We start from the raw sequence: 10,475 nt of genomic DNA on the forward strand, positions 1-10,475 counted from the left end.
ATTTCACCCCTTCTGTTCCCCGCAAGGAAGGTGACTGGCTGGCTGCAGCACGTGTTCGGAATGGTTGGGAAGAGACTGGGAGAACTGCAGATGCCAATTCCAAAGAAAATTTTTCCCTGGAAGTATCTATAGGAAAAACGGCATGCAACAGAAACTGAACATCTATGAAACAGAGAGTGGAGAGACTTGTAAGAGATGGGGTTATTAATTGACCTGATCGGACAGCCCAGTTTGAATAGTCTAGAAACCCGTGAGAGTTTTAGGGGACACCATCCCAGATGTGAGAACAATATCCGATGGTAGCGAGGATTTGAGATTTGCACAGAGTGAGTAGTTGATTAGAAGAAAAGCAAATCCGAAAGCGAAAGGAGAACTCAGTTTTTTAGGTTTTCTTTTTTTTGTTCGTAATTTTCTTTGACATAGAAGAAGCAATATTTTTAATGTGTCATGGTTATGCAAGAGAGAGAAGGAGCGATTACAATTCATAGTAATCCCTAATATAGATTTGTGACCTTATCGAGAAACTTAACCGTCATCAAAGATGAGCATGGCAGATGTAAACTGTTTTTTGCGAGAAAGAAGGCAGTAGTGAAGGATTTAAAAGGTTTTAGAAAGATGAAGTTTAAGTTTTCTTCTCTCCAGTATAAAAATTCCTGGAGATCGTCATTTAAGGAATTGGTGGTTATTCGAGAAGTTGAAACCATTAGTGTAGAGCATGTTTTTTTTTTTTTTTTTTCAAACTGGATGGTGGAATGCGCTCAAATCAGCAAAATTATGGATAGGATTTCCAGTTAGTGGAAGAAGGTCATTAATATAAAAGAGGAAAAGAGTGGTAGAAAGAACTGAACCTTGGGTAACACCAGCATTAATGGAGAAGTGAAAAGACAAAGCCATCTACCATTATCTGCAACGGTCAGAGAGAAAACTGGATGCCGAATTGCAAAAGCAGTCTTGCAGCCCATAAGATGAGAGCTTATTTAAAAGATCTTTATGCCAAACACAATCAAAAGCCTTTGAAATATCAAGTATAACTGCTAGAGTTTTTATATTTATATCATTACACCAAAGATTGGTAGCTTTTAAATGTTTCGCTTTTGATGTTAGAAGTATATTAGGAAATTATAATCCCCAGATCATTAGAGCCTAGTTCGCGACCTTGAAATGATTTAATTTTGGAGAGATTGCACGAATTCTTTTGTTAGTGAGGAAATCCGTGTAGTATAAAGTATTAATTTATCAAATACTCCAAACTTCATACTTTATGGTCTTACAAATGATTTCATTTAGAGAAGACTGTAAAAATAAATATATTAATCTAGAAAAACAATGGTGAGATTTCAAAGGATTTAGTAATACTCCGAAAACTGATTAAGGAAGGACTTTATTATTTCTAAGTTTTCATTGGGTGATGTTAGTGAATGCTTTGGGATGTTGCCAATGGATGATTCGAAGATCCAATTACAAGGGAAGATGTTTTATACTGGAAGAAATTGTTCCATTGTACAAAGAACTTGCTGGAAACGACATGGTGTTGCTATCATTTAAATATTTTTAAGTAGTGTAATTAGATTAGATGTATCCAATAACAGTGGCGCTTAATTTAACAAAACTGAGTTAAAAAGACTCAGTTTTGTTACGCTGATTTCAGAAACGTTATTCGTTTCTGAAATTTTTTCTATCACATTAAAAAATTAAGTTTTTTAAAAAATTATTAAAAATTTCAAAAGTTGATGTCATGAGTTGTGTTATTGAATGTATTAAGTTAGGAGTAAATTCTGGGAACTTGTAAACTAAATCTTCAACATTGCCTTCAGTCATTTGTTTCTTGGCCTCAAGAACTCCAAGCAGCAGTGCTTATCAGTGTGAGCTCGGTTTATTTTTGAGGTTATCGTGTCGAATTTGTGCTGAAAACTGAGTAAAATGTCTTTGATAGTAAAATGATGTTGCTCCTCCACGTGCAGCCAAAACAGCTCATACCCGGCGAGGCATGGATGCTACAAGATTTCTAAATGTCTTGTGGTATCTGGTACCAACACGTAACCAGTAGATCCTTTAACTCCTGTAAGGTCCATTGTTGAGACGCCGAAGATCGGAGTTGTTGTTCCAACACAAACCACAGATGCTCTATGGGATTGATGTCTGAGGAATTTGGAGGCCACGGCAATACCTGGAAGTCTTCCTCATGTTCCACAGACCAGTCTTGAACAATCCGGGCAGTGTGGCATGGGGCATTATCCTGCTGAAAGACGGCACCGCCAGAGGGGGAGACTGTTGCCATGAAAGGATGTGCTTGATCTGCAATGATGTTTAGGTAGGTGGTAGAGTGCCCAGCACATGGATGACTGGACCAGGGTATCCCAGCAGAACATTGCCCAAAGCATGACACCGCCGCCACCGGCTTGTTTTCGTTCCACGGTGCATCCAGGAGCCATCATTTCCCCAGGTAAACGACGCACACGTACCCGGCCGTCCACATGGTGCAATAGGAAACGTGATTCATCGGACATACGACCTTCTTCCAATTATTGAAGGTCCAGTTTCGATACTCGCATGTCCATTGCAGGCGCTGTCGCCGGTGAACCGTGGTTATCATGGGCGCTCGAAGCGGCCTGCGGCCACGCAGCCCCATTTTCAGCAGGGTTCGATGTACTGTGTGTTCTGAGACATTACTCCCGTCACCAGCATTCCAATGACCGGCGAGTTGCGCCACAATCGCTTTTCTGTTGTCACTTACCATTCGGGAGAGCATTCGCCCACTTCGACGGCGGTTCGTGGGTTTCCCCTTCTCGGACCACTTTCAGTAGGTGCTAACTACGGCTGACCGTGAGCATCCCCAGCCATGCCGTTTCGGATATGCTCTGACCCAGTCGTCTGGCCATTACAATTTGGCCTTTGTCAAACTTGCTTAAGTCCGGTGCCTTTCCCATCTGAAGAACAAGAGTAACACTGATTAACGGAGCTCAGTATCAGGTGTTTTTTATATCGTGTCCGGACACGCGCACGCTCCGTAATTCACCTGCAGTTGATTCGATTTGCATAACTCGCTGTTCACTATTTGTTGACTCGCTGGTCATAATATTTTGGCTCATCGGTGTATGTCCAGTGAGTCCAGTTCTCAATAGTTTCCACTGCATGAACTGAATGATCTGGTAAGAGATTTAAGTTTACGAAAGGAATCTGCAGCACTCCTTGGTTGTAGATTTAAATCAAAAAAAGCCTCTACAACATGAGACATTTTCTCATGGTACAGACATGGAGAACAAGAACTAGTCCCCTACTTTTCTGAGCGCGATTCTATGTTTTTTTTTTTTTTTTTTTGCAGTAACATAAATGACTTAATGAACAATTTAGGAATTAGTTACAATCATACGCAGGGAAGACTTTTTATTGACTCATGAAAGAGGAGATTTTATGTTGCTCTACAATGGAAATAAATATGGGTCAATTCCAGTAGTTCATTGGAATTCATTGAAATTCACTCTGTGAATTTGACAGAAATGTATTATAATTTGAAGAAGTTATTTTCAAATATGTAAATAAGTATGAAGAACATGATTGGTTGGTCTGTGTTGACTTTAAAGTGATAGGCATGTTACTTGGACAGCAGTCTGGCTACATAAAATGCCTTGCTTTTTGTGTGAGTCGAACAGTCTGCCCGACTGTCCCATGGAGTGAATACTAGGATGTCAAGGATGTTCTTTGATCCAGGCAACAAACTACTCCTCTTTGGCTTTCGCCAAAGAGGGCCAGTTTGTTGCTTGGATCAGAGAACATAGTTCATAAACCACTGTCGTCCTCCCACCCTTGCACATCGAACTGGGTTTTATGAAACAGTTGGTGAAAGAGAAAAAGAGGCATGGATTAACTTCAGGTCTGTTGTTGATAACTTCTTAGAGAACAACAAGAATCCAGACTACAAGAATTATAGTTGAAAATATGTCGGAAAACTTCAAGAAGCTGTGCTGCAACATGAGTGCCAGGGTACATTTTTACGCTCCCACATCGATTACTTCCCAGAAAATGCAGGAAGTGTTAGTGAAGAACAGGTTTCACCAGGACATTAAAGACACGGAGATGAGGTACCAGGGGAGGTGGAATGTCAACATGATGGCTGACTATTGCTAGATGCTGATGAGAGACTAAAGTAGAGGGATCTGCAAGAAAATCAAAGAAAATTTGACCCATCGTAGATCAGCTTTTAACAATGATAGGAGAGTGTTTAGTGGACTTTTTTTTTTTTTTTTTTTACCACAGTGCCCTTTTCAATAGTGTTTTCAACATGTATTTAAATATAGAGGTCTGATAAAAGTAGCATTTTGTTATAATTTCATGGAAAAATTCTACCAAAATTAATAAATAACTAAATAAATGTATAAATAACTGCTATAGGAAATATGAGGACAATCTACTGTACACATCACTTAAAGAAGATCTTAGGCCGTTTTGTCATCATTAGCAGAGCACAGTGGGAAGATCTAATCACTCCTACCATATTCCTACTGCTGCAGAATTTATAAATTATCTTATAGCCGTATATGAACACATCCAGAACGTTCAGGAACTTCTTATATAAATAATAAACACCTCCCTCCAGAATGTTCAAGTAGAAGATTCCAGCGTCAGACATTCATTGAATTTACAGTTGATTCGAATGGATTCCTATGTGTTAAAATAGGTTTCCTTCTGATTTAAGTTTTTGTTGATAGAATTCCGATGCTGCTATGGAAAAACAGTTTTGTAGTCCTTCAAAATCAGCTAGTACATTTAATTAATAGTCACTTAAGGAATGAATTCTGCCATCGATTCTCAAATATACCTACATTTCTCAGATGGACAAAAAGGAGAACACGACGAGGACACAAAGACCATTAGTTTAGACGGTCTTTTTAATAATTTGGTACACACAGTGATAGCATCCCTCTGGATTCTTATTAGTACATCGGCAACTTGATGATATCCCATCTAGAATTAAAGAGAGCCTTGGATGCAAATAAGCTTTGATGTAATATGCGTGTGTCTGTCCCACGTTATATCATGAAAAATAAACTTAACTCTTATTATCTTATAGTGAAATAGCTTAACGTGGATGAGAATCATCAATTAATTTTTACGTTGACTTCTTTAGTTGAAATTATCAGTTAAAAATTCTAAACATGTTTTGTTCACTAGAGATCTGTGGTTCAGCTGATGGACAGGATTTCTTTTCAATATTTTCTTGTATACGTATTAATATTCGATGGACCAATCTATGGAAAGAAATTCCACCGTGAATTTTGAAACGTGATTAAACATTTCTTTCGCCCTTTCACCTCTTCATGCATCTTTCTGTAGATCTGAGAACGTCTTAGGCGATTTATAGTCTCCAGGTTGACTCCATGACATGTTTAATTATTGAAATAAAACGAAATGCTTTCAATAACCATAAATATTAAATTAAAATTTAGTTGCTTTTCCCAATCACCTTTTCATTTTTTCTCAACAAGAAAAGTAAAATTTATTCTTGAGGTTTAATCTTAATATACAAAAATGGTTGAGCGATGTCTTGGAAGTGTTTTTTAGGTCTCCTATAAGAAGCATCTTTATTGAACGTTAATATTTTATTCTGTTGTAGACGACGTTGAAACTGAGCATCTTTAGAACATACTGTTCGGTTTCTTAAGCTCGGTTTGAGTTCGGTTTCTTATTTGATTATATAAAGATTGGCTTTCCCTACCCTGAACTGACATAGTTGTAAGAATCTGGAGTCTAGACTGTAGACAGGCAGACAACAAAAAATGTGCGTGTCGCAATGTCAAAGCACTTTGATCGGGATATGTTTTCTCATTAAACTGAGATTCTCATCTGCAGATCCAAAGAGAAACTACCACCGATATTTCAAACATTCCCCTATCTTTCGGATCTTGGATTATACAAAGACCTCTAATAGACACTACGGAGGAACCAGTTAACTTAGGCGTTCAAAAATCGCCCTTTGAATCTTCAAAGGAGATTAAAAAGCAAAGGAAAGATTTAAGCTAATTATAAAGAAGTATCTGTCGAAGTTTCATTGACCTCTGTGATCTGCACAGTTGGAGGAAGCCTGAGAACTGAGATTTAACATCTAGAAAAGAGAAACACATTGCAGTACATTTTTTTTTTTCTCTTGTGAAAGTTAATCGCCGAGATTGTGACATCACTTCACAAGGACATGTATATACATGTCCTTGTGAAAAACGATATAAGTGTCGATAACGTTTGAGGGATTCTTTTTCAGCTGTAGAAACAATGTAATTAGATACATTTCTCACTCTCAGAAAACGACTTACAGATTGTACCTAAATCGTGCTTGACTGCAATGAAGCCGACATCTTGAACTCTGCATAATAAGCAGCGCATGCGCTTAGAAATAACACGCTGCGAGTTCCATTATTTTTTAAATTATTTATTTTGCATTTGGAATGGTTTATTTTTCCTCGCACGTCTCTTCCTTATACAGCGCGTATAAAAACTGGCAGTTTTTGTTAACGAGTTAACCATTAGAGTTCTACTATTAACTGACACCACCTTACAGTAGTTTTCGTGTATAAACATTAAGGTCATCGATAAAAAAGGCGCTTCTCCAGTCCCCATTGATCATAACTTTCTATTGGTACCCGGTGGTGGTGCTAGAAAAATATTGTCCAATATTTGAAAGTACCTCAGACTTCTTATTCTTCGAACATCAGAGAAAGAGGGTGAAAGTGTGAGTTAAGACAGAGATCCATCAGAGATGAAAATAAGCACCTCTATTGCTCTCTTTTAATCCTTAACAAGTCAAACTTCTAAGTGGTGTCAATGTGTTCAATCCTGCTCCTGTGGAAACGTAACGGCTACGCTGGGGTGTAACCATTAGAGAAATTTTAGGTTCGATTCCTCCTTCATGAACCCCGGGATTCGGAGTACATGCAAGCCATCCTAGATGCATACAATTTCTAAACATAAACAAATACTTAGTGGTAAGTATCTCTGGTTTTTCATCCAGCATCTGAAAGCGAAGAAAGCGTTGGAATTTTTCCAAGATTGTAGAGAATCGTGGTTTATACTGACTACGTGGATCATGGTAAGACTTTTAAGAGCCTGTATACAATCATCCAGACCTTCATCTCAACACCATCCTTCTTCTGAGGACACTTAAATTTTTCGATGTGGCTACCAGCCAGATTTTAGCTCAATATACCAGAGAATTAAAACATGTTAGTATAGAACCTCGACCATTAATTTCTGAGACACTCCTTACTAAGGTAATCTCAGCTGCACGATCCACCTTTTTTACCAATGACTTTAAATTGTACTGAGTTGTTTTTTAGCTAAATTGGTCCTTTTTTGGACATAAAGATTGCACTGATGTCGAAATGAATCCACCTAATTTCAACTAGAAGTCACTTTATTGCATTATAAACATATTTTCTCCACTTTATCCCAGACACAAAGATACGTAAATAGTTTAAATACATTAAATGACATTACTTTAGCTATTAAGGCCAACCACGTGGAACCTTGAGCTGGATCTTTTTTTCTTTTCTTTTTTTTCTTTCTTAGACATGAAAATGAAACCAACTTAAGGCTGCTCTCCCTGCGTAACGGCAGATAATCTTTACAGGAAACCGCAGTAATTTAGGTGACCTACATTTGGGGTGCGGAACCCAGAATGAAACCTGTTCGCCCCTTTGCCGTTACTCCAATGGAAACAGTTTTTTTTTCTCTTTTTTTTTTATAATCACAACTTCTTCCGCGTTCTGTCTTTTCTTACAAATCTGGGTCAGTCTTTTCACTCTCACTTTCCTCCCCTCCTGCTCTATGAAAGAACACCTTACCCTCCGTATATTCGGATTAAATCGGAGGCTAACTGTCGAAGGAGTCCGGCCCGTGCAGCTCTTACACACTTGTCTAGCAATCACGCCTCCAGGTGTCTCTGCGAGCGGACTTTGTCCTTCGACAAAGGACTCCTGCGACAGTTAGCCCAACCCTCTTTCTTCTTCTTTTCCGTCTTCTCCCCCCAACCTCCCGATCTGCTCACCCCTCCCCTTTCTCCGATGCCTCCTGCGAGCGACCTTCTTGAGGCCAAAACCGTGAAAATGACGGCAATCTATATGTTGCGTTTGCAGCGGCTGTGCAGACGGGAGGATGGTCGTCTGCTCGATTTTTACCCCTTCTACACATGCGCAGACACACCTCAGTGTTTCATCTGGGTGTAGCTGTTCTGTAGCCTTGGAGACGGCTGTAGAGGTAGCATAAAATATTTATGGCGCTCCTTTAGGTGTCTTGACGTCACTTCCTGCATAGATTTGGCTGCAAGGCCGGAAGGGTGCATAAAAACAGCATCCTCGAATCACGCATGCCACGAAGCGTGCGAAATGAGAGAATATTTAATGATAGTAACAACCGTTAGATGGGTGACAGTTGCGCTGGCATTACTGGAATCTCAGAATCACCTTTCTGAGGTCTGAGGGCCAGAGTACAAAATGGCTGCCACAGATCACGAAAGCATTTGTTGACAAATGCCCCTTTCATAAATGATTCGAATGCGACCGAAAATTCTGGTGGTGCTTTTATTTAATTTCTTGAATTCAACCTTGACTTAAAAGCACCATCAAACAAAATCTTAGTTTTCAAATTTTCTTTCTGTTTCTTTAGTTTAATTTCATTATTCTAAACTAATTTATTTTATTAAATATAGCAGCTAAAAAACAGAATTTCGTTCAAACCTTTTACTTTTTATAATATGGTGTTTAGATAAAATTAAATGTCCATCTTCAAAAAAATCTAATCGAGAAAGTCGCCTGTATCCACACTCCTTAGTTTCAACAAGTCATTATCTAACAACCCTTGGCCGAAAGTTAAGGGATCCCAAAGATGTGGCCTTCAATCATGTAGGCCGAAGTTTCATCAACCTTTACAAGCCAATAGTGTTACAGTATATGAAATACTCTGGTTAAATGATCTCCAAGTAAATTTAAGGCGACATTCGCATGGTACGAGAGCTGTAACACATTACTCTAAAAGTAGGACATGGCCTCCTTCTGCACGTAGCAGTAAGAAGGAGAGCAAGGCTTCAGGGGAGGATCGTACATACTCATAATTAAACAAATTACAACCCAAATGGTTAACCTTCCATTTCTTTAAGAGATAATGAGAGTGGCCAAGTAGCTGAGCAACCCTATGACGAATAGTGACATCACCAAAGAGTAATCTGCCAATTGTTCTATCATAGCACTTTTCATCCCCGAATTTCGCGGAAGGATACATTCGTTGCTTTAATGTTCTTTGACCGGTAAGGACATCGTGCCATGACGTCAGTCTTAATTTAATCTGGATAGATTAGGTTTGCGCCACGAGTTGCCTCCGTATTGCACTAATTTTAAATAAAAAGCGTCCTCCAGTGGAGAATGCTATTTACTATTTGGTACTTCATACAATAATATATAATTTGTAAAATAGTGTTTTATATTACATCTACGATTTACTCTTATAGGGAACTCATTATGAAGAGTTTTCTACCCTGATGGATTCCTGGGATGGAGCCACATAAAAACCTTCATCTACCTCAAGAGATGGTTCAAGAAGTTCTAGGGTTCCTTGGTAACATTACATCTACTTGGTTTTCTCTCTCTCTCTATCTATCTATCTCTCTTCCCATTTCGGTATTCTTGTAGCTCTGCAGTAAGAACGATTCAAATTGAGCAGAGGTGTTGAGAAGTATGGGCAGCTAACTTGGTGTATAGTTACTATCATGATTCACGAATCATGTCACATTAAATGTCATAAACTGTTACTTTCTGTCGTTCATGTGCACTTGCATGTAAAACTTAAGTGTTCGGTCTCAGTTCAGACTTGTCTTGTCGTGTATATCTCAATGGTTAGTTCAATATTGTAAATGTTGAATATCAAAGTGGTCAGTGTGTATTAGCCTCGTTGGTTGTGTCGTTTATAAATATGTAAATTAATTAAATTATAAAGTATATTGCGATGTTATTGAGTGGCTTCGATGTTCGTGTAGATTGATTGATTGAATTTAGATTGTGGTTGTTTATAAATATGTAAGTGTATGAAAATTAGTCATGAATTATATAAAGATCGTGAGATGTACAATTAATGTTGATCTATTTATGAAATAGTTTTGTGGATAGCCAAAAGTCTATAAACGTAAAAATAATGTATCGATATTTCAATGGTATTAATTAAAGGTGATTTATGTCTGATTAGATTTGTCTGTGCTCCTTTTTTATTGAAAACCAGATTCATTTATACAAGAATTCCTTCTGCATTCTGATAAACTTTCTGAATACAATTTTCCCGCAATACAGAAAATATATATTTTTACTTTCCCACTGAAAAGCATCCCGTTTTCTATTCATTCAATCACCAAGAAGCGCTGACTTCAATGAATAAATCCCAACTGGACATCCCAGACTTCTTATTCGAGAATAAATATTTCTTAACAAGTGTACCAGATGAGA

The 10,475-nt window shown here is 38.2% G+C and overlaps 1 long non-coding RNA gene across 1 annotated transcript in view; it reads left to right on the forward strand.

Moving 5' to 3' along the window:
• The window catches only part of LOC150078929 (uncharacterized), a 55,947-nt gene extending 45,727 nt beyond the window's left edge, over positions 1–10,220 (forward strand). The window contains exon 3 of the long non-coding RNA XR_016547531.1: positions 9,491–10,220. This is a non-coding gene — a long non-coding RNA (uncharacterized LOC150078929). The remainder of the gene's footprint in view (positions 1–9,490) is intronic.
• Positions 10,221–10,475: the final 255 nt, after the last annotated feature.

This window comes from Mastigoproctus giganteus, chromosome 10, assembly GCF_048544385.1.
Source record: "Mastigoproctus giganteus isolate SK-2022 chromosome 10, ASM4854438v1, whole genome shotgun sequence".
In the NCBI taxonomy this organism is placed as follows: domain Eukaryota; kingdom Metazoa; phylum Arthropoda; class Arachnida; order Uropygi; family Thelyphonidae; genus Mastigoproctus; species Mastigoproctus giganteus.